This window comes from Crocuta crocuta, unplaced genomic scaffold, assembly GCF_008692635.1.
Source record: "Crocuta crocuta isolate KB4526 unplaced genomic scaffold, BGI_CrCroc_1.0 scaffold28, whole genome shotgun sequence".
Lineage (NCBI taxonomy): Eukaryota > Metazoa > Chordata > Mammalia > Carnivora > Hyaenidae > Crocuta > Crocuta crocuta.
The window spans coordinates 2,814,901-2,838,761 of record NW_027533256.1 but is presented as its reverse complement, the minus strand read 5'-3'; the positions used below and the strand labels follow the sequence as shown (position 1 = coordinate 2,838,761).

Sequence of the window (23,861 nt, the reverse complement as noted above, 5' to 3'; positions counted from 1 at the left end):
TACCTACTTCCTACCCTGGAAGGTGAGGATGTCACTTTTTTTTTTAATGTTTATTTTTGTGTGAGAGAGCGAGCACATATGCACTGCGCGCGCACACACATGGGGGAGGGGCAGAGAGAGAGAGAGAGAGAGAGAGAAACTGAGGATCCGAGGCAGACTCCACACTGTCAGCAGAGCACCTATGCCGGCTCGAACTCACGAACCATGAGATCATGACCTGAGTTGAAGTCAGATACTTAACCAACAGAGCCACCCAGGGGCCCCACTCTGTTTACTCCCATAGAAATCACCTGTCTGCCCCAAAGCCCCTCACTCTTTCTCCTTTCCTGCATCTCCACTCTAATTATAGTTAAACTCTAGCAATGGCCAGAGTGACTTTCAGAGTTTACATTATCATGACCACTTCTGCCATCAGGGTGAGCTGTAAAAATCATAATTACTTTTCCTGCACAACTTTTTGTTCTCTGGAGTTAATAATAATTCTCTTAGTTTTCGGTTTCCTGTAAATTTACCCATACTCAACCCCAAATTCAATGCCAGGTGTCCAAGTCTCCTCTCAGCAAGTTCATTTACAGCAGATGTCATATCTGTATTTCTTCTTCCAGAAGAAAACTTTCCTGGAGCTTCTGGAACTGCTTCGATCTGGACTGGTACACTGAATTCCCTTTACGTCAATTTGGGACACAGCCCACAAGAGATCCAGTCTTTGCTCCCCTTGGTGGAGAAATCTTTCAGTGCAAAAGTTAAGTTTTGTAGACCCTATAGGTCTGAAAACATGTTTATCCTACCTTCAGTCTTGAACAAAAGTTTGTGGACAGAATTGGGAATCAATTTCATGGAGAATGACAAAGGCGTTACTCTACATCTTCTACATTCCCGGGTACCGAGAAGCCGTGAAGCCACTCAGATTCCCCATCTGTGTGTTTGACAGGTTTCTCTACCTGGGTAAAGTTGTAGGATCATCTCTTTCTCCCAGCATATACTGAAATTTCAGGGTACTGGTGTGGGTTCATCTTCACCCACTTGGATCAACATCTGATGAGTCCTTCCAATATGGAAACCAATATCCCCCTAGGAAATTGTTTCTCTTGATGATTTTCCCACTCGTACAATTTTTTCTCTACTCTCTCTCTGTAATTCCTATTAGTGGATATGGGAACCCTGCCTGATCCTTCACTCTATTATCCATCTCTTCATCTTTTTCGTTTTTTGGAAGACTCCTTCAACTTTATCCTCTAATTGTTCTGATATTTTTGTCCTGCCCTTATTTTTTAAACTTTCAATAATCCTGTTTTCAAAATATTTTTTGTAGTATCCTGTTCTTACTTCATAGATACAAAATTCCTCTGATCTCTGAGAAAATACCTAATTTTTTTCCAAGTGTTCTTCCCTCTAAATAGCATGTTTCTTCCAAATTGTTTTTTTTTTTCCTATTTGGTTGATTTCCTTTCAGATTAGGCACCTTCTTCAGATGTTAGTAGTCCTTGGTAATCTTCATAATTTAAGTAATCCTCACAAGGAAGAGTAAATGCCTAAAAACTAACTGGAAGTGGGGAGTCTTGGGGCAGGTGAGTTTTTGTGAAGATGATCAGGCTGGCCCATTTGCCAGGAAATCCTTGTTCCTGGCATTGTTAATTCTTTCCTCGTAGGCCAGTCAGGTTCCCCAGTGAGGTCTCTTAAGCTCCTACCTGGAAGGCAGGGGGCTGGTTGTCATCAGTGTTCGGGAAGCCAAATGGAAGAAGTAGAAGGCTGGGGAATGAATGCGGTCTCCATATGCACCTCCAGGAATGCCTGGAGTCTCACAGATCCCTGGTGTTTCCTTCTGGAGAATAAATCTCCAATGTCCAGCTACAAGGAAGAAGGCATCACCAAGCAACATGGAAGGAAAGCAATCCAGGTATCTAACCACATCAGCTGCTTTCAAATAATTCTTACATGGAGCCATCCCCAAAAATAACACTGTGGTGACATCAACTTCTCTAATTACTTTTTAATTTTTTAATAGTTACTTATTTTTGAGAGAAGAGCATATGCCAGTGTGAGCTGGGGAAGGGTAGATAGAGAGGGAGAAGGAGAGAATCCTAAGCAGGCCCAACGCTATCAGCACAAAAGCCCAGATCAGGGCTCAAATTCACAAACTGTGAGATCATGACCTGAGCCAAAATCAAGGGTCGGGCGCTTAACCAACTGAGCCACCCCAGTGGCCCCCAACTTCTCTATTTTGAACCGGGACACTCAACCATCTAGTCCTGGATTACAAATGTTTTCTTGTTGTTTCCTTTCCCATCACCCCTATCCTCATACTGATTCCTTTTTAAAAATCCCCTTTATCTTAACTTTTGTGAAGCTCTGTGATAAAGTAAAATGAATCCACCAATTTTACCCAGATGTCTAGGAAGACTTCAAAAAATTGTTAGTTGCCATCTTTTTACTGAGCAAAGTGAAAAACCAGGAAGCATAACTTACAACGGCAAAAGAAACTTGGCAGATGTAACTAAGACTGACTGATCAATTGACCTTAAAATAGTGAAATTACCAAAGTGGGTCCTTAAAAGCAGGACTCTCTACCAGCTGAGGGCAGAAGTCATCTGGAAGGTTCCAAGTATGAGACGGACACAGAACACAATGCTGGACCGGAGATCCAGGAGCCACGCGCACAGAGCAGGAGGTAAGGGTAGCCCCGGTGGACAGCAAGGAAGCAAGACCTCAGTCCTACAACAGTCAGAAACTGAATTCTGCCAGTAACTGGAATGCACATGGAAGTACATTATTCCTGAGAGCTTGCAGAAAGGAACACAACCCTGCCAACACCTAGATGTAGGCCACGGGAAACCCTAAGCAGAGATCTCGGCTTAACTATGCCGTACTCGGACAGCACCGTTTACCCATAACCTGAGCTAGAAACTTTCCCTCCCACACTGCCCCCCACCCACCCTTGCTGTCTCTTCTCTCACACATTCTCCAGTCAGCCATTCACCAACAGTCAACCTTTCCACCGGGCTTTCAAGGCTCCCAGCACTGGCACCTGGCCCAGTCACAGGCCCATCCCAGGGAAGGGCAGCCATATTCCCAAGGGAGCTGGAGGCCTGGCCGCATCTCCAAGGAGCACACCTTAAGCCTCAGACATTCCCACCAACCGAGAAGGGCCCACTGGGTGCTGAGGAACATTCTCAGGCCAAAGAAACAGGGAGGCCCAAGACGATGCATCGAGGACAGGAATGGTGAATATGGAAGGCGAACGGGTTCCAGTGAGAGAGGGGGTCACAAAGGCAGGCCAAAGTAGGCTGCCTCATTGCCCACGGGAACGATGCGGGGGCCTCAGCCCCAAGGCCTAGCCACCCACTAAAGGGAGGAAGGCTCACAGGCTCTCAACGTCTCTGAGTCACCCTCAGAGTCAGAAGTGTCTCTGTCCCACTCTAGCCCATTCACCTTAGGACCCAACTCCTCACAGCCAGAGTCTGCCAGAAACAGTGCGGGCCGGACACGGTGGCAGCAGCCACTCAGAGGCATCCAGAAGTCTGACTTCCTCAGGGGAAGACACTACAAAGTCACACAGGGGTAAGGGTGGGCCACCCTCCCTTATCACCGTATCACAAGCGCTGAGCCCCTGGCACACAGGTGTGGGAAAGGGAGGGTCCCAGAGTTCAGAGACCAGAGACCCAAGGGATGGCCTCCACGTGTGGTCCAGGAAAGCCTAAGCTACTAGCTCTGAGCCCAAGCAGCCTCCCCCATGGGCCTAGGGTTCTAAGTATCTAGTTTCCTGTATGAAACCCTGAACTGAGCAAACACCATTATGAGTTTCCACCACCAAAACCCACACAACCCAACCCTGCTTAGTCTAAGGAGCGCCAAGGGGCCTCCTTGTTGATCTGGTGAGAGGAGACCTTTGTCGACATCAGTGCTGTCGCTGGGAAGGAAGCAGAGGGAGGGACAGAAGTGGGTCAAAGGAGGGAAGCGGGAGGCGCGGGCTCAGCGGGAGGAGGGCTGGGCCTGGAATGGAGGTCACCTAATCCAGTGATTTTCAAACTTACTATTTTTATTACTTTTTAAGCTACAGGAGCTTCTGTTCAAAGAAACCCTGACCCAGAAACCCAGCATGAAGACAGGCAGAGCGGGCCGCTGCTCTGGGGTGTCTGGGAGGAAAAGAGGGGGGCTTCGTGAGGAGCACACTTGAAAAATCATGGGTCTCGTCCGGCTGATCCCAAGTTCCAAAGAACATCAGAATCACTCAAGGAGCTTTGTCCAAACTGCCCATGGAGACTGGTTCAATAGAACTGTGGCAGAGCTGGAAATTCACATTTTTCAGAGCTGTCCTTCACAGCAGTCAGTTTGGAGGAAATCTCGCTGGCAAAATCTGGAAGAATCTGAGCATCAGAATAAACGATAACAGTAAAGGATTTCTAACTCATTGAATAAATAAGAATCCTTGAGTCCACTCTGATATATATAAATACATGGACAAATAAATGGAGAAAAAGAGAAAGCGCTTTTTTTGGGGGGGCGGGAAGGTTGTATTTTTAAGTAACCTCTCCATTCAATGTGGGGCTCGAACTCACAACCCCAAGAGTTCCAAGAGTTGCATGCTTGACCGACTGAGTCAGGCAGGTGCAGCGAGAAAGCTCTTTTTGAGCGGAATGCCAAATGATAAATGTAGAAGGAATTGACGGAAGTACGATATCACCATTCGGCAGCCAAGACAGAAAGATCTGTCAAGAAACTTCCGTCAAGGATCATCGGTGGGTTCTGTTTTTGGTCTGTTCCAGCTACTACAACAGGGCTGGGCAGCTTATAAAGAACGGAAATTTATTTCTCACGGTTCTGGCAGGTCCAAGATCAAGGCACCAGTACGGTCGAGTAAGGGCCCTCTTCCTGGTTCAAAGCTGATACCTTTGGCTGTGGAAGAGCAAGAGAGCTCTGTGGTGTCTCTTTTAAGAGCTCTGCTAATCCTCTTCGTGAGGGCTCTCCCTCATGACCTAAGTACCTCCCAGAGGCCTGTCAAATTGGGCGTTAAGATTTCAACACATGAATTTGAGGGATACAAACATTCAAGGCAGTACCAGGCTCTAAAACCAGTTGATATTAGCTTGATGAGAAACAGCATGTTTACATCTCTCCAACCATCTCCCCCAGGACACTTATTAATTACAGAGAACATAACAGTAACTCGGCAGTGGAGAAACCCAGCAGACACAACCTGGCTAACTAAGTCATCACTTTTCTCATCACCAGTCATGAGTCAAGCCAATAGCCATCCCGCCTGAGGGGAGGCACTGAGGAGGACACCTCATTTCTGTGGCATTCCTGATGAGAATGCAGAACATGAGTCTAATCATAGGGAAGAATCCAAGAAATTTAAAGTAAGGGAGATGCCACAAAATAATCGGCCTCGAGTCAAAGTGTAGAGCTTGTGGCCATTTTCCTTAAACAAACACACAAAAAACAGACAAACAACAACAAAAAAGAAACAAAGCACTAGGACAGAAAGCAAGCCTGGGGCCCCAAGATCTTGAACATGATTCATCAGGTACTCATCCAACTGCACCAGTACCACTGAGGTGGTGCAGGCCCACCCAGGTGAGGCAGGACTTAGTCACCCATGGCTGCTGCCCCCCACCTGCTCAGGAAGCTGGGTGCAAGAGGCCTGGCACCTTCTTGCCTTCTCGGCTGCTCTGCCCTCTGCCGCGGAAGGTGAAGCTNGCCAGTCGTGCACAAGATGTGGAGAAACGGGGCCCAGTTCACGGAGACATCTTCAACGTGGCCAAGAACCCAGAAGGCCAACACACTGGGCCCCGAAACTCTCAAGTAAGTGCCGGAGACCAGGGCTCCCTAGACTGAGCGCGAGGTGGCAAACAATCTCTCAGCGCACAAACTTGCTAGGACAGTCCTTCCCAGTTGACAAGGCTCTTATTGTGGGAGACAGAACACCTCGGACTTGATTCTACATGTCTGGACACCTGCTGTGTGCAGGGCACCCCAGATGAGGCTGTGGGGGTGAAGAGCTCAGGCGGGTGCCTGACTCAGGGGACTTGGGCCACACTTCCTTCTACTCAGGGCGCAGTGAGTCGGGTAGGAGCTGGAAGGCAGGATAGGGCACAGGAAGGAAGGATGAGGTGGGAAGCTGGTCAGGAAAGCCTCTACAGAGCGGATGGTTTAATCGCGAACGACACGAGGGCCCCACATCTAGACGGTCACCAACTTACCCGGAGATGGGGAGCCCACACTGTGACGCAACACGGAGGCCATCAAATGTCTCTCACCAGCAAGACTCTCTGAGGAGATTATCAACACCGCCCCAGGTGTGTCCCCAGCTCTGGGCCAGGCCCTGCGGCCAGAGTGGCTGTCCCAGCCGAGGGGAGACAGTTGGGGCCCTGCACACCTGAGGTCCCAAGTGATGACTGGCCCCACTCGCGGGGAGAAGTCACTTCTGCTCCCATAACAAACCTTGTCCGCCGCCCTTCTGGGAGCTCCTGTAGTGCTGTGAAGATTTGGGCGGCGTGTCCAATGCAGACCTGAAATGTTCTCTCTGCAGTCTGCCCCACCCCCACCTGGCTCTCCCCCACCAAAAATCGATGTCAGAACTCAAGTACACACACAGACTCCTTTTCCTCCAAGTTTCCATGCCTGAAACACATAAAGACTGTGTTTCTAAAACACTAAAAAAAAAAACAAAAACAAAAACAAAAACAAAAACCCTTGGGGCGCGTGGGTGGCTCAGTCGGTTAAGCATCCGACTTCAGCTCAGGTCATGATCTCGCGGTTTGTGGGTCTGAGCCCTGCGTCGGGCTCTGTGCTGACAGCTCAGAGCCTGGAGCCTGCTTCAGATTCTGTCTCCCTCTCTGACCCTCCCCTGTTCACCCTGTCTCAGAAATAAATAAAACATTTAAAACAAATTTTTTTAAATCCCTCTACACAAAATTGCACAGTCCGCTACAGTGTATGGTGTTTTAAGACGACCTACCCGCTTCTCTCCAAGGAGAGCGGCACGGGGAGCACCCCATAATCCTGCTCCGGGCGGGGAACTCTCCGAGGCCAGGGCAGAGCCTGGCTTCTGGCCTCCTCCCAGCAATGCAAACAGCCGGGGGAGAAAGGTTCACAGAGCAAAGAAAACAAAACAAACTTCCCAAACAAGCTAAGAAAAGTGAAGCCTGCTAGGAAAAAAAAAAGAAATAAAACGTCATGCATTGAAAACAGTAAGACGAAAGGAATGGAGGGGATGGGAGATTTTTTTTTTTAATGCAAATCAACGGTAGGCCACTGCAGAAAAGGCTGAGAGGGGTCAGCCAGGAGATTAGCGGGCGGCTCAGTCCCTACTCCCCTACTCGGAGTCCCTGAAGGCCTGGGGGCGGGGGCAGCTGTGCAGGGAGCCGCTGTCCCCGAGCCCAGCACCAGTCACCCCCACCCACCCCACCAGAACGCGGGAGGTGGGCAGGTGGTCCTAGCGACATCAGGAAGGCCAGGTCGAACTTTTCTCGGCTACAAAAAATAAATGTACAGTCCCCTTTCTGAAGTACTGCTTTTAACTTCGCCGCACACCAAAACATCTTTCTATGGGAGGTTTTGTGTTTCGACAAGGAAACAACGTTTACAACGTGATTCTGATCCTGCCTTCCAGCTGGAACAGACGGGGCGGGGCGAGTGGCACCAGATGGCTGAGAGAGGCTCCCTGCCACCCTTTCACAAAGGAGGGCTCCGATTACCCCCTGGGCTCTGTGCCCCAAAGATGACCTCGCCAGCAGGCTTGGGGGAGGTGCCCGCAGCTGCCAGGCGAGCGGAGGGGGCTTTCTCGGGGCCCCAGCCCTACCTCTGAGACACCCCCCGCCCCCCACTCCCGGCACCGGGGATACCTCTGGAAACTGCACACCCCAGAGGGCACCAGCGGGGGAGTCGGAGCTGCCAGACTTGTTTCAAGCCGACAACTTTCAGGAGGGCAAGCGGGCGAGGTCTGCAAAACCACAAAAGAGACGAAGGAAGGTGCTAGAGCAACAGGCAGGCGGAACAAAGGTGTCTGAGCCAGGGCTTCTCAAACTTGAAAGTGTATGCAAATCACCTGGGAATTTTGTTCAAATGTCAAGGCTGCCTCTTAACAAGCTCCCAGGTGCTGCCACTGCCGCCCCCCCCCCCCCACCGGCCTGGGGACTGTGCTTTGAACAGAGAAGGTGTGAGACGCCCACCAGAAAAGCCACAGCTCTCGGCCATTAGGGCAAGTCCTGGGAGGAGAGCCCACCCACCTTGACTGTGAGTATATTTCCGGGGACATAATCCGCGTTCCCAGAGCAGTGCGTTAATTCTGCGATTTGTGCGGTATTTTAGTGCGTCACACTGGATCCGCACAGGTTATTTTTATTCCCATTTCACAGCTGTGGCAGCCACTCTAACCAAATGACTTGGTGAAGCTGGACTCGCAGCCTCTTGGGTGTCTTCCAAGACTGAAGGCCTCCTGTGACGCAGGGCACAAACACAGAGCCTAGAGCAGTGACAGAGGCTGATCCAGGCGTGGCAGACAATGGGAGGAAAGCCACCGGGCCGGCCGGTACCAGAGGCCCTGGGGGTGTTGGCTGGGTGGGGAAAGGCAGATAAAGGGCCAGAAACCAACCCTAAAGGGGCACCAGAGAAAGGATGGTGTTGCCTTCTGGAATCTACAACCAAATAGAGACAAAATTTGAATCTCGCCGCCCCCTCCAGAAGAGGAAAGGGGATATTTATGTACAGAAGGTGTCTCTATCTCAAGGGTTTTGTTTTCACGTTTATTTTTAATTTTTTTAATGTTTATTTGTTTTTGAGAGTGATGTGAGCGGGGGTGGGGAGACACAGACTCTGAAGCAGGTTCCAGGCTCTGAGCTGTCAGCACACAGCCCGAACGTGAGATCATGACCTGAGCCGAAGTCGGAAGCTCAACCAACTGAGCCACCCAGGCTCCCTTGTTTTTAACTTTGAACAGCCTGGCCTCACTCTGAAGGAAGGTAAAATGAAGAGCTTTACTTTTCTCCTCCCCATCCCCCACCCCTTGCAACTCCTCTTTCATGGAAGGGATGTGGCCCTTCCAAAAGAGTTACTCTCGCCCCACCACACCCAGCCCCGGAGAGCTGATAGTATAGGGTAGGCCTCAGGGTGAGTGGTTTCCTTGTGAAAAACGGTGGACATCAGTGGAGGTAACCCCCCTCAAGAACCTAAGGAAGAAATGGCCTCCATGAATCCCATCTGATAACACTTCTTTCCCAAAAGATTCTGAGTTGGCAAGAGGGGCTCTCAAGGTAGTGAACAGCCATTCTGGAATCAGATTCAAAGAATTCAAAGAGACACAGCTGAAAAGTTTCTGAGGTTCATCTGTGCAACCCTTCCGTTCTCCACAGACAGGGGCCCATCGAAATGAATTGCCAAGGTTACCTCAGAAAGAGCCAGTGGCACTTGGGGGGGTGGGGGGGGGACTCAACCGCAGCTTTTTACCTCCACATGCTTTTTCCAGAGCCCAGTTGTGAGCTTTCCCAACCTTGTCTGGGTCCACCTACCGGAAAAGCAGTGCCTGTGTTTCAATGCATTTGCGGAGTCTTGTACAACTTTCGCTGAAATGATACGCCAAAGTTCCAGCCCAGGGCTGGAACTCCCCTCCTAATAGTGTGAGATTTGGCTAATGAGAAGCCAAGCAGAATCTGCCACCCCAAAACTTGCCTCTTTGGCATAAGGATTATTTTGATCTGGTTTTTTTTTTTTTTAAACAGCAGGCACTGGAGAAGCTCTGAAACCCGAGTAGAACTTACTGAAGGGAAATTTACATTTAAGAGAGAAATCTCCATTTGGAAGGGTGGTTCCTCTCAGCACCAGGAAGATAAAGGAGACACTAAATCACAAGATATTTTTATCAATGGAGACACAAACTGAAATCTACATAACAACCTTACCCGCACCCTTTCCAAACACACACACACACACACACACACACACACACACACACAGCGCCCTAATCATCTTTCTTGTGTCTTAAGCTGAAAAAGGTGGTGGCTTGGGCCATTTGGGGAAGTTCGTCAAGTTTTTCTGGATCTCTCTCATGCATGCAGGTGGTGGACATGTTACTAAACTTCTGTTTGTTCCCCCCCATTAATCTGTCTTTAATTACAGGAGGTTTCAGCTGAGAATCAACAAGGGCTGGGAGGGGGGATTATTTTTCCTCCCCTACAATCAGGCTTATCTCAAAGATGGAAGGGTATTGAAAAGGTAAAATAAAATGCTAAACAAAAGAAAAATAGAGAAAGTTACTAGCGCTCACGCCAAACAACTCTACTTCGAAGACAGGTGACGATTACAGATTCTGGCTGTGGTTTAGGAAGCAGGCGATCTCTGGTTTGGGGCGGGCACAACTCCAGGACAAGGCGCCAGGGAGTAGCCCTCAGCTCTGCCTGTAACTCCACACATGGGTGAGACTGAACCCGCAGAAGGAAGCGCATTGTGCCAACCAAAATCCGGAGGAGGTGAGACACGGGCAAGGGATGCGTCCCCTCTGTCGGGAGAAAAATCCCGCAACCATACAGAGAACCAAAATACACAGAAACTCTCAACCACCCCTGCCACTAAATGCCAAGAGCTCTTCCTCCACAGACTTCCTCATGGAGCACCGGATTGGTACCTGGTACCGGGGAGTAGCTGTGGACCAGGAGGCGAGCCTTCCCAGGGCGCTGTGTGTTCTCTCTCCCTCCCCTTTCTCACACCCGCAGTGGCCACAAACAGGTGGGCCCTCTCTCAGTCCCCACTGTACAAGTCACCGTGATTCTGTTCCAGTAAGAGGAGGTGACCTTCCCTAACCGGAGATCTCAACACCCCTGGGGAGATGAGTACTGCAGGAACTGTGCCGTCAGGGGACTGAACGCCTGTGGCTCAGTGGGAAGATTCATGTCGTAAGGGCTTCTGCTGGTGCCGCGCACCCACCGCCTGCCGCCGGCTGCCTGCTCAGCCTGCCGCCTGCCTGAGATTCGAGAGTCCGGAGACGGCAGAACAAAGGAAAATGGCCGTGGCTCAGGCAGCGTGGAGGCTTCAGGCCAGCCGGCCGGCAAGCAGGCTTTTCTGCCTCTGAGTGCTCCAGGGAGGAACAGGGGACACTGCGCTGAGCACTGGGGTACAAGGGAGAGTGGAGCCTTCGGGACTGACAGCATCCCGGGCGCGCACCTGACCCCCCCCACCCAAGGGCACAGCTGGGCCAGGAGAGCTCAGGCAGGACCCACTCCCCGAGGCGGCAGGCAGGTGGCTGACAGGTCAGCGACCAGGCACTGCCACGCTCAGAACTCTTCCCAGGGAGGGGGGTGTCCAAGCACAGCATGGAGAATTTGGGAGAGGAGAAGGGAGAATACTGACAGAGGTACCCACGAAGAGCAGGGCCGGTCCAGACCTCCAGGGCTGGAGGGGGGGGGCGCTGGGAGGGGGCAGAGTCCAGGCTGGGCAGCTCAGCCAGCATCACAAAACACAAGAGGGGTCCCAGAGTGGCTAAGATCTGTCTATCGAAAGACTTCTGTGAGCATAATAGGCTCCCGCTGCCAGCAACAATAGCAGCTCCGGCCGCCCCCTCCCCTCCTCCCGGGCTCAAAAAATCCACAATGGGAGGCAGCAGGAAACCGGGGCAGAGCCAGTGAATAGCTCCACTGTCAGGCCCCAGGCCCCACCTCCTGAGCCCTACAGGTCAGCCCTAGCTGCCACCCGGCCACAATAGAAACTTCTGTGCTGCCTGGGCCCGAGCCCCATACAACAGAGCTGTGGGCATGGAAAGCTCTGGACTTCTCGTAGGGGTAGCAAGTAGTGGCAATGGTGAGACAGACAGGGCCGGGGCACAGGCATCCAACCCACCAGGTCAGGGTCACAGCGGCCACCTTTCTATTTAGTGGGGCTGTCTGCCAGCCAGCCCTAAAACTTCCCCGCTTCTGGCCCTGCCCAGCCAAGGGGCAGCCAGAGCCACAAAGGGAACGACTGTGGTCACTTCAGAGGCACACGGTGGCCATGGGGATGGGGAAACAGCCAGAGAGCTCCCGGAGCTCCCAGGAGGATGCCAGGCAATGGCTCCCACGTGCACGGGTACCGTCTCTCACATTCCTCCCTCTCCCCAAACCAGGAGGGAACACTCAGCTGCCCTCACCCCCCACCCTCTGCTTCTGCTCTGGAAGGAAGGCGCCTGCTCCAAAGAGAAAGCCCATCTATTATTTACACCAGGTGCCTTACACACAGGCTTTTAAAATCACAGCGTGGACAAAGCTGGGGCCGCAGAGCAGGTAGGAGACACGGGGATCCCAGAGCCACAGAAAGTCCAAGGAGGCCACCACGGGAGGCCTGAGCCTCACAGCAACCCCCCTAAAACTGAGGGAGAAAGCAGATGCCTNAGTCCCACACCCTCCTGGGCCTGCTCAAACCCACGCATTCGAAGCCTCTCCTCCCTCCCCAGACCTTAGCTGGCTCTGGCTGCCTCCTTGAACTCTTCTAACACACTTCTAGGTGCCCACGGGGCCCAGCCAAGGGCCGCAAACAACAGGTGCTCCATGTTGGCCGGATAACCTGAGCTGAACCAGAACAGACTGCAGGGGGAACCGGGACACCAGCACCCCAGTCTCCCCTCCAGCCCCAGGCTCTGCCTGCAGAAGTAAATACACGGTGCCTCCGAAAGAAAAACTCGGAAACTTTCCTTCTCTCCCGCTGGAATCAAAATGACACGCTTTTCTTTTCTTGTTAAGCACCCAGTGCCTAGACTCCTCTTGCAGGGGTCTATTACAGACCTATGAGCATGTGTGCAAAGCATTCCTACAGCCTGTCTTCTAGAAGCCAAACTGGTACTGAGAGCAACCTCAACGTCCATCCAGAGGAGGCTGACAAACTGACTCAGGGTTTGCCACGCAGCGGAAGAACGGGTCGCTGATAAAAAGAATGGACTGAGCTGTGTGCTGAAATGGAACAATCCCAAGCTAGGAGATTGGGCCGCAATCCCAAGCTATGAGATAGAGAAAAATGCACTAAGTACAGAACAGAGGAATTCGCGTACCGACAGGGGCATAACCGAGGGAGGAGGTCAGAGCTGCTCGCCTACCCTCGCCTACCCAACATTACCCAACCTAGGGTGATGGAGGCCTCAGGGGAGCAGAGCTGAAGCAGTCAAGCATGGAAATGCTAATTTTCACTGTACATCTTCATGCGTTTTTTATCTTGTATACATTTGAACTAAAAAGTTAAACTTAAATTGATGTTGAAAATCCCTGAAGTCTGTGGCTACGGGGACACACACACACACACGCACACACATCGCACCTGTAGCTCTCCGTCCGTCCTTGTGTAGCTTCTGGTATCTCCCTAGAACAAGGGGCTGAGAGCAAAGTGGGGGGAGGGGTGCCAGTGTCTGGAATCAAGCAAGAGCTGCCCCACCTCGGAGAGATCCCTGCTCACTGCTCACTGCTCCTCCCCGGGTCCCTACACACATACAAGCTTTCCCAGGAAGGCCAAGAACAGAGTCTGACAAAGCAGGAAGGAAACCAGAGGTTATTTCATGAGGAGGGCCACCTGTAGGCAGGTCCACTCTGCAGAGAGACCNGCTGAACCTCGGGCATCCCAGGCCTCCAGCACAGACCCTTCTCCAGGGCCCCTCCCCAGCCATCGGAGAGGCTCAAGATCCTAGTGGTACCAGCCCATCCCAATTTTAGCAGTTAAAGAAAGCTATTTCAACAGATTTCTTGGCCTGGCCCAGCTCCAAGAACAGGCTAAAAACAGTTTCTCCAAAATCCAAGCTCAAAACCCCAATCCTTTAGCTACTAAACCCCATACACACACACACACACACACACACACACACACATCTTTCAGGAAACAGAAACTGCAAAATGGAGTCGTGAGATGGGCTTGTACATTTATTCCTTACTAGGGGGATACATACATGTTGTTTAAAAGCCTCCTTTAACTGCATGTCAATAAATACTCTGCACTCAGAAGCACTGATGTATTTCCTCCAAGTGATTTTCCCCCTGAGGAACAATATAATAACCATCCCCAGCCTCTCCTGCTTCTGAAGGGTATGACACAATGCCTACTGGCCAGACCATTTGGGTGAGACCATCTGGAAGGCAGGGAGTGGCTCATGAATGGGGCTCATACTACCTGGCAGAACTAGGCCCTCCACTTAGTGCCACCACCACCCCCGGCCACCACAGCAAAGCTCTCCTGTTGACCTTAAGTTCCCGGACTACCCAGGCCACAGAGAAAGAAGGCTGGGCAAAGGGGAAGGATATATGTTTGGCTCCCCTATCCCATAAGACGCTCTCCAATGGCTGCTCAGTGTTCATCTGGTAGCCCCCCCCAACCAGAGAGCACAAATGAGATTTCACAATGAGCAGAATCAGGCTGGACCTCTACTGCCGGGAAACAAGCCCCTGCCCCTCTCAATGAGCCCAGAGCAACCCCTCGGCTGCTCTTACCCAGGATGCTAGAACCCTCCATCAGACCAAGACCAGCCCCTCTCCAACCATCTTCCGGCATGAGTGGGCAAGGCCCCCAGCCCCAAAGAAGCACTGATCCTCAGCGCATCAACCCTGGGTACACACCACGCCCTCCTCCTTGTTCCCTGGGGAATGAAAGCCCCGTGCTACCACCACGGCCTCTGTTGTCAACACGCTCCCTCAAAATGTATCCGTATTTACGTCATTACTTATATGACATCGACTGTGGCAGGCAGCTTCTGGCCTGGAGCCTTCAGGAGGGAGGAAGGCCCCCAACCCGCAGCCATGAGGTTTTCTTCACACACTCTTCTTGCTCAAAACGGCAGGTAGCCTCCTTCCTAAAAAGTCGGCTGCTGTGATCGGAGCTGTCCCAGGAGTAGAAGACCCACCAAACCCAAGGTCATCAGTGTGAGGACTGACCGAGCAGAGAAGAGGGGCAGAGAGGAAGCAAGGAGCGCCACACACGGGGCACTGGCTGCAGGGATGGGAAGGCCTCACTTGAACAGAAGGCTGGGGGCTCTCACCCGGAAGGCCCCAGGTGCACAGTCCAGGCAGGGGGAGGAGACCCCCCCACCCAGCACCTCCCTGGACCCAGCTCAGACAAAAGAGGCAGCCTGGTCCCTAGGCCGAGAGAAATGTGATGCATAAAGTTGTCAGACTGGTTTGCCCAGGATGGGGAGAGCGAGAAATACAAGGTACGAGATATACAAGGTACGGAGGCCAAGAAACAAGGGTCAAACAGGGAGGGTTGTCAGGGAGCCAAGGGGCTGCAGGCTGGCCCCCAAAGGTCCGGCAACAGGAACCAGTGTGTGTGGGGGGGGGTGCTGCAGGGAGCCCAACCCCCCAGGTCTATGTTATTTCCTGGGTGCTCAGGGGCAGTCCAACAGGCTGAGCCTGAGGAGCCAGCAGATGCTGACAAGACGATGACTCGGGTTTCTGGAAACAAGGAGAGCCACCACTCCTAGAAGCAAGTGTGGAGCGCGGCGGGCTCAGGCCAGGGCAGGAAGCGGGAGCAGGATTGCGCCAGGCTGCTGCCAGCCTCCAACACTGACACGCAGTCTCTCCAGGAGCAGACTGAGTCAGGCTCAACCAGGCCTGACCTTGAGCTTCCACCTGCATCCTCGCAGAGTCCAGTTTCAGCAACAGTCCTGCTGAGTCCGTTTGGCCACAATCCCTTGCCCTCCGCATCTGACCAGTCCCTCGGGTAACTGCTGACCTCCCTAGCCTGCCTTCAGCAGAATCCCGAGGTCCATCAGCAAACCCGAAGGCAGAACTCCTTCCGTCTACTGCAGGAGCCCTACATCAGGTCTGCTTTACTGTCTTAACAAGTGTCAGAATAATTATTTCCTTAACAACATGGAGCTCCAAGTCTTCTGGTCCCAAAATGTGGGAGCCATTTGGTCTGGGGCTGGGGGCGCGCCTCCCCCACCAAGCTCCAGGGCCTAGGGGTAAAGGGCTAAAGGAAGACAGCCAATCTGCAGGCTGGCCAGACATTAGGGAGGTCTTCCTCAAGGCAACGGTCACTCGGTGGACAGCCAGAGCCTCTCCCTGGAGCAGTTGGCAGCGGCCGGGAGGCCCAAATCTGAGGCTGAGGTGGCTCTTTTCCTTACTCCCAACTTTCAGATAACACCCTGCCTTGGGACGGTGCGTCCTGGCAGATGCTGGGGCCCTTGGCGCTCTCAGGCTTCCCGCTCCCCACTCAGACCTCAGCAAGTAGATGAAAGAGATTCAGAGGCCACTAGGTTAATTCCAGCTGCTGCTACGGACTCTCTCCTGGGTGTCACCACTAGGAATTCCTCAAAGCCTCTCTCTTAAAAGCTCTTTGGGCCCTGCAGAATAGCTGGGCACAGACACCAACGGCTGGTACACACGGTCAGGGAAAATGCAGAGAGGTCACCAAACTTCTTAGGCTCAAGTCCTGCCCGGCCCGTGTCCTGGTACACCTCATCCCCCAAACCACAGCCCTGTGGTAAAGGCCAGCCTCAGCTCTCTCAGATTCCGGGAAACACAGTCTCAAGCAGCAATAGGGGCGCTCACCTCTTACCCAGGATCCCGTGGGCCACTTCAGAGCCAACTGCGGTGGCTCTCAGCCACACAGCACAGACTGAAAGACCCCAAGGAGAGAGAAGGCGGTCCCTCCAGTGATCTAGCTGATGGACCCCAGGCTTCTAAGCCTCCTCCCTGGCTGCTCAGCAAGGGAAGCTGAACAGGCCTCAAGAAGAGAAGACTTTAATCCCAGCCGGCCCAGGCCCACTTAAGCTCAGCTTACCAGGCCTCCATGAGAAAAACCACAGCACAGCAGAGCCTGGCCCAGCCCCACCCAACCCCACCAAGCCTGAGAGCAGAGGAAGTGGGGTTCCCGGCATCAGCTGCTGGTGAGCACTCTGCTGAGCCCCAAACCAGAGTGTCAGGGCTAACACTCTACTTCTCGGACATGAAGTGTGTACTTGAGCTTTACGGTTACCCCGTGAGAGACAAGAAGGGCAAAGCCTTCTCTCCTTCCAGATGAGAAAATCAAGTCCAGGAGGGGAAAAAAGGGAAAAAAAAAAAAAAAACACACAAAAACATCAAAGACTTGTCCGGGTCACTCAGCTACAAAGCAGACACAACCCAAAAGCCGGCCACCCCACTGTCCACCCTACACACATTCATCTTAATGCTTAACTGGCAGAGGCACTGAACACTTGTCACCAACCAAGGCCTGGGCTGTTCCCACAAGGCACCTGCCCTTGTCTGAACCAAAAAAATATGCCGTAAGCGAGAAAACGGACGTGGAGACAAGTAGGGAAACCCCACACAGATTCAGAGAGTACGCCGCTATAGCGGAGAAGACAAACCAGGTGGCATTCTACCTGGACGGAAGTCACAGAGCACGGGTCTACGCAGTGCCCTGGGAATNTGAACACTTCTCACCAACCAAGGCCTGGGCTGTTCCCACAAGGCACCTGCCCTTGTCTGAACCAAAAAAATATGCCGTAAGCGAGAAAACGGACGTGGAGACAAGTAGGGAAACCCCACACAGATTCAGAGAGTACGCCGCTATTGCGGAGAAGACAAACCAGGTGGCATTCTACCTGGACGGAAGAGTCACAGAGCACGGGTCTACGCAGTGCCCTGGGAACGGTGAGGGCCAGCCAGGAGTCAGCCCGCTGTGGGAACCCCCCATGACCTCTCCCTCTGTTCCAGGTGGGAAAGCAGAGGCCCTGGCCAAGGAGGAAGTAGGACTAAGGATACAAGTTAACCCAGTGCAGGAGAAGCTGAGGTCTCACCCCTCCACCAGGGCTTCCTGGCCCTGCTGGAAGTCACCCGAGACCAAGCAGGTGACAAAGCACAAAAGCTAGTTCCACAGTGTGGTGTGGCTCACTTGAGTGGAAAGTTGCAGTGAACAGAGGGGTCGGGCCCCCTTCAACAGCCCAGAGAACCACCCCAGCCCCACACCCAAACAAGCTTGTTCTCCAGGCGATCCCATCTCTTCTTAGGAACTTCCTGTCCCCACACCCGTAGGCCTACAAGAGTCTTAGATATGGAAGATGAAGGTGGAGATCTAGAGGGCTTCCAATACCTGCTCCTGCTTCTAGAAAAGGTGGCTGCCCCTACTAGCCACATACAAGGTAAAGCATGGGCAAGTCCAAGGGCTGAAGTGCCAGGGCACTGATGGGGACCAGGAGCCAACTTTCCCTCGCACGGACACGAATATCCCTCTTTAAAGGCCACCAGGACCCAGCAGCAGAAAACAAGGATCCTCATCTCAGTTCATAGCCCCTAGCACTGGGCTAGGAGCTGAATATACGCTTAGAAGGAATCCTTGGCTTGGAACTCACTAGTCCTTGGACCCATGAAGACTCAAGGAACCCAAGCAACTTGCCCAGGGGCAGACAATCAGGCTGCCTCTGCAGACTACCTCTCCCACCCTAACATGCTTTCTTGTTCGCCCTACCCCTGCCCTTCAAGTGGGGTGCTTCAATTCATCCTTAGCCTTAACAGTGTTTCTTTAATTCATGATCACAGTCTCTGGTGACACGCAGAGCCAGGCCTTGAGAAGAAATCGCAGGGGAGGGCACAATGGTAAGCATTTAGTGCCATTCACCCCAGATTCTCAGATCTCGTCCCCATTCCACCTTGTAGGTGTAAGTAGCACCACGCGGCTGCTTCAGCCAGTGAAACGTCGCTTCTGGGTGGAAGCTGTGAGAGCCTGGGTGAGATGGGTCATGNCCCGTCCAAGTGACCAGAAATGTTCCAATTAATCAGCATGGGTTCCACAGTGAGAACAACAGAAAGCAGATTTGTGATGGATGCGGGGTGAGCAATACATAACCGTCTGCTGCTTTAAGCCTCTGAGATTTGGGGATTGTTACCACAGCAAACCCTGATCCATCTAGACAGATAGAGGCCGTGACTCACTGCCCGATCTTCTCTGCACGGCAGTGCGGGTCTGCCCAGTCGCTGGGAGACCAGAGCTACTTCACCAGTACTCAACAGGGGTTCAGGGGTGCCCGCTACGTGCCCAGGCAGATGAGGTGCTTTCAGAAGCAGAGGCTAAAAGGGCAGCTGCATTAAAAGACCTAATAGTTCCACCACGGGCCAGGCTTGTGCAGTGGACTAACCAGCTTTCATGTGAAGGCACTGTCTAAACTAGAAATGAGAAACCGTGCTCACATTGAGACCTTAAGCAAGTACTCTGTGACCTCTCTAGAACAGTTTCCTCATCTGTCATATGGGACGTATGGCATTATCTTTCACACTGCGTCGTGTCCAGGGTTAAACGCGTTCAAGTAAGCAAAGCGTTCAGGATAGCGCCTGGTGCACGTGTCCACCAAGGGTAGGTCTCAGTACCCTCACTGTCACTATGCTCTTAAACCTTCCACGGAATCACCCACAAACTTGTCCGTAACCTCCACTACGTTTTAAATCTACCACAGGCTGCCCAGGCCTGGCACAACAGCACCCTGTAGGCACGGCCAAACAGAAAGTAAGTCAAAATCTCTGAGCGCATGGTGACCCAAGTGAGGCCTGGGGAAATGTTTCTGGAAGCCCAGAACTCCGTGGCTTCCACTATCACCGTGATTTGCAGGGCAGGAGTCCCCTCCCCTCCGACACAGGGCATGAGCTTTGTCCTCCCGTGCTCAAACATGGGAAGGGGGGCACCCTTGCCTGTCCTCCGAGATCAGCACAGCTGCCCACCTGGTAAAGGAGGGAACTCCCCTGGGCAGCCCACCCTCGGCAGCCCCTTCCTCTCCATGCCTTTTCTTTCTTCCTCCAGGCAGTCACCTCCAGAAGCACCAGCGGGTTTGCACTCCTGGTTGCCTGAATAATAATACTGCTGCTCAAGCGGAGATCAAGCACAGATCGATAAAACACCACTGAGCACCTACTACCTCTGTCCAGGCTGGGCTGTAAGACCACACGGGGCCTACAGCCGCTCAGGGAGTTGTGAGCCTGGTACAGTGCCTACAAACGGCACCTGGCCACTTCTGGCATCCCACAGACTCTCAATAGTGCTTTGTTAAATGACCCGAAAGTCACATTCGATGGTCCAAGCAGTGCAGGTCAAAGATGGGGGGATGGAGAGATCAAGAAATTCTCCAGCTGAAGGTGGAAATAAAAGGTGATGCAGTAGGAGAGGAGGGGGAAATCCCTCTGGTGACCTGTCTCCCAGACACTAGGGATCCAGACTGGGACAGTGTGGGGACAGCTGAGGAGCTAGAAGGGTATATGGGGCCAAGACAGGAAGAGTATGTGCTGCATTCTGAGGGTCCCAGGACAATCCCTGGAAGGAAGGGTGCCTCTGCTAACCAGAGGGCTAGCTGCATGGAGAAGGGTTACAGGAGTGCTGGGTGGGCTCTGATGACCTAAACCCCAGGTTTCCCGTCACAAATAGGGAAGGGTGGCCCAAGCACTCAGCAAACACTAACTTCCCCTTCTTTGAGGTCAAAGGGTAGGAGGAAGGCTACTTTTGAGGATTTGGCTGGCAGCTACACCCACTCCTATCAGCCCAAGCCACCCCCATCCGGGAAGGAAGACCTCCAGGGTGCCGATCACTGGAGTGACACACCAGCCCAGGCTCCAGTGTTAACGCCCTGCACGCATGTCTCAGGATGACTTGATGCCCCCCAGACACCGGCCCTCCGGGACAGCCGCTGCGCTTGTACACACAGCCCTGGCAGCCAGAGACCACGCCAGTACTGGGGCGATCGGCTTCCCCCCATGACTCCCCACAGCAGAGACCGCTTCTAGTCGACCAACTTCACACGTGTGCCGGAGGTCCCCCCAACACACACACACTTCCTACCCACCTGCACCACCATCGCTACACACACACACACACACACACACACACACCCACTTCCTACCCACCCGCATAATCACCCCTACACACACATACACACTTCCCACCCACCCGCACCACCACCCCTCCCCAGCAGGAGGAGCGACGCGAGACCAGCCAACTCCACCGAAGCTTCAGTTAGGTCAGGAGTTCGGCTCTGCTCCCAAGCACCACCTCAAACGACGAACGCAAAGAAGCTGGTCACCACCCACTCAAACCCGGGCCGCCCCAAACCCGTGCTGGCCGGAGTGGGGCGGACCGCCCGGGTAAGCGACTCGGTGCACACCCACCGCGGGGCGGGGGAGGGAACGGCCCCCCCAGGTCTGCACCCACCCTCTACCCTTGGCCGGAGCTCTGAGGTACCGAGGGTCCCTGGCCGAGCCGAAGGGAGTGCCCCTCCCTGGCTTCGCTGCAGGGGACAGGAGGCAGAGCCCCAAAGGCTGCGGTCCAGCCCCCTCTCCCCGAACTCTGCCACCCCCGCGCGACTCCGGCGCGCGCCCGTCCGGGAACGCGGACAGGGCAAGGGCTACTGAAGCCCTTGCGCCAGGCTGGTCGCCCGCTGCGGCTCTCACCCCGCCCGGCGCCGGAGTTCGGCTTAACGGGGTCCGGGCCAAGGCCTCCAGCCCCTCGCGGGCGATCTGGGCAGACAAAGCCAGCGCCGCCCGTGGGGCCGCCTCCGGGGCAACGGCGAGGAAGCCGGAGGGGCCGAGCCCGAACCTGGGGAGCAGTCCTAGTCCCCAGAGGGCCCTCGGGGGGGGTGTGGGGGGTCGGCCTCAGACAATGAACGGGGCAGGGCCCGACGCTCCAGCAGGGGCTCCGCGCTCCACTCACCCGGGCGCGGCGGCGGCGGCGGCAGCGGTGGCGGCGGCGGCGGCGGCGGCGGGCNGGCCTGGTCGCCAGACTGTCCCATTGTCCCGTTTGGGGGCCACCTCGAGCGTCTCACCAAGGTGCGCTGCGTCGTCGGCGCCCCCTGCCTAGCCTCCTACTGGGCTGGCCCTGGGCCCGGGAGAAACCCGCACGGCGGGGGCCGAGGGGAAGCAACATCTCTCAAGGGGTACGGGGGTGACCGAGTAGGGGTGAGCGCAGGATTAAGAAAAATGGCCGTGTTGAAAATAGGCGGGGCGCCTGGCTGGCTCAGTCCATAGAGCATGCGACTCTTGATCTTGGGGGTCGTCGTGACTTCAAGCCCCACGTTGTGCATACAGCTTCCTTAAAAGAAAAAAAATAAGAGGTGCTCCTCTCTGACTTGGGAGGCTGCAGGGGGCGGAGGCCTTCAAGGGAAGGGTAGTAAGTTAACATTTTGCATTTCTTTGCACACTGGACAGCAAAGACCTCCTTCTAGTCTTGGTGCTAAAAATACCAAGCTTTCTTTGGACCGCCTGCTGAGATTTGTTACTAAGATCTGTCCTGGGGAGATGGCTGAGAGCAGCGATGAGGAAGGAGGCAGCCGTGAGGGGTAGATGGCAGAGGGGTGGTCACCCTGCTGGCTGGGTGCTGTGATTACAAAGGCTGACCTCAGTGGTCTCCTCCCACCTCTCTGAAATGAGGCACAGACACACCACTGATTCATAAAGTCATCTAAGTGAAAGAGGGCTAGATGAGCAACATGGAAAGTCACATCTATCAAAACTGGGCCAGGGAACCAGATAAACCACATTTTAATAGAAACAATCCACAGGTTGAGTCCTATTGCAGGAGGAGATCTTGCAACGGAGACTGTTCTGTCCTTTCCTGGTTGTTTTTGTTAAGGGGGAGACAGCCTGCTTGTGACATCCCGGGCAGCCCAAGGATGTCTTGGGGAAACTGTCCATTCCCTCACCCTTAAGCAGATAGTGAGTGCCTCTGCAGGCCCTATCTTGATGCTGAGGATACAGCAGTAAAGAGACAGCTGAGGCCCCTTGCTCTGTAAAGCTTGCTTTTCTTAGGGAGGACAATTACAAGTGACAATTACAAGTCGAGATAAATGCTGAAACAAAAAACAAGGAGCTGGGATGGAGAATGGGAGTAACTTTGTGTCCTTGAGAAAGAGATGTTGAAGTCAAATGAAAGAGAGGACGGCCTGGGGAAAAGCCATGCTGACACATTCCAGGTTGAGAGCAGTATGTACTGAGGCCCTGAAAAAGGGAACCTCTGGACAAAAGTAAGTTCTGGACCAGTGAAGGAGCTGAAAGAAAACTGTATGGCCAGAATAGCAAGCCTGGGAAGGAGGACTAGGAGGAAGTGGGGAGGTGGGGAGGGCATGTGAGGCTGTGTCTACAGATGGAGGCTTTTTATTAAACCATGGAAGGGTTTTACGCAGAAGGCTAACATGTTCTGATTTCCTGCTGCATGAAGAATACATTGGGTGGGTGGCAGGCAGAAATAAAAGAGCAGAGACAATTAGACTGTTGTGGCAGCCCAGGCCAAAGATAATGGTGGTTTGGACCAAATTGTGGCCACACTAAGATGAGTGGTTGAGAGAAGCTATTNGATGGGCGGGGGTGGGGGGGGAGGGAGGAGGAAAGGGAAAAACCTAAGATGACTTTTAAGTTTCTGGCTGGAGTAAGCCAGTGGACAGTGCCTCACTGATTGGAGGTAGCCTAAAGGAAGGGGACTACAGCTCAGGGAGAATCATCAAGAATTCTGTTTTAGCCATGTTGGGTTGGAGATGCCGGTCAGAGATCAATTCAATTGTCAAGTCATGAGGAGCTCAGAAGGCAGGCCTGGGCTGGAGGTGGGGTTTGGGAGGCATCATCTTAAAGACAAGAAAGGCTGTAGGATCTGAGGAAGTCACCTAGAGTGACCTGATAGTTGGCAGAAGAAGAGAGGGTTCAAGAGGAACCCAGAAGGGTCCGAGGAGCCAGAGCAGGAAAGAAGACCGAAAGAGAGGATGAGGAGGCCAGAGGAGAACCAGGAGATTGCTGTAGCCCACAGACAAAGAAAGGAAAGAGTTTCTAGAACAGAGAGGTCAGCTGTGTGAGACGCCGCTTAGAACTCAGATGAGATGAGGACAGAGAAGGCTCCATTGACTCAGGCAACACGAAGGTTATTGGTGAATGTGATAGAGTGTTCATGGAATGGTTGCATGGGACCCAAACCACTATCATGTT

General features: G+C 53.3%; 1 protein-coding gene across 2 annotated transcripts in view; it reads right to left on the bottom strand.

The window, feature by feature from the left end:
* The window catches only part of TSPAN14 (tetraspanin 14), a 55,056-nt gene extending 33,407 nt beyond the window's left edge, over positions 1 to 21,649 (bottom strand). The window contains exon 1 of one of the 2 annotated variants that reach the window (XM_077746505.1): positions 21,604 to 21,649. The gene's annotated coding sequence lies outside the window, so the exon portion shown is untranslated. Of the gene's footprint in view, positions 1 to 1,688; positions 1,840 to 21,603 lie in introns of those variants that run through there. The other variant, XM_077746506.1, reaches the window with a different exon arrangement.
* Between the last annotated feature and the right edge of the window lie 2,212 nt (positions 21,650 to 23,861).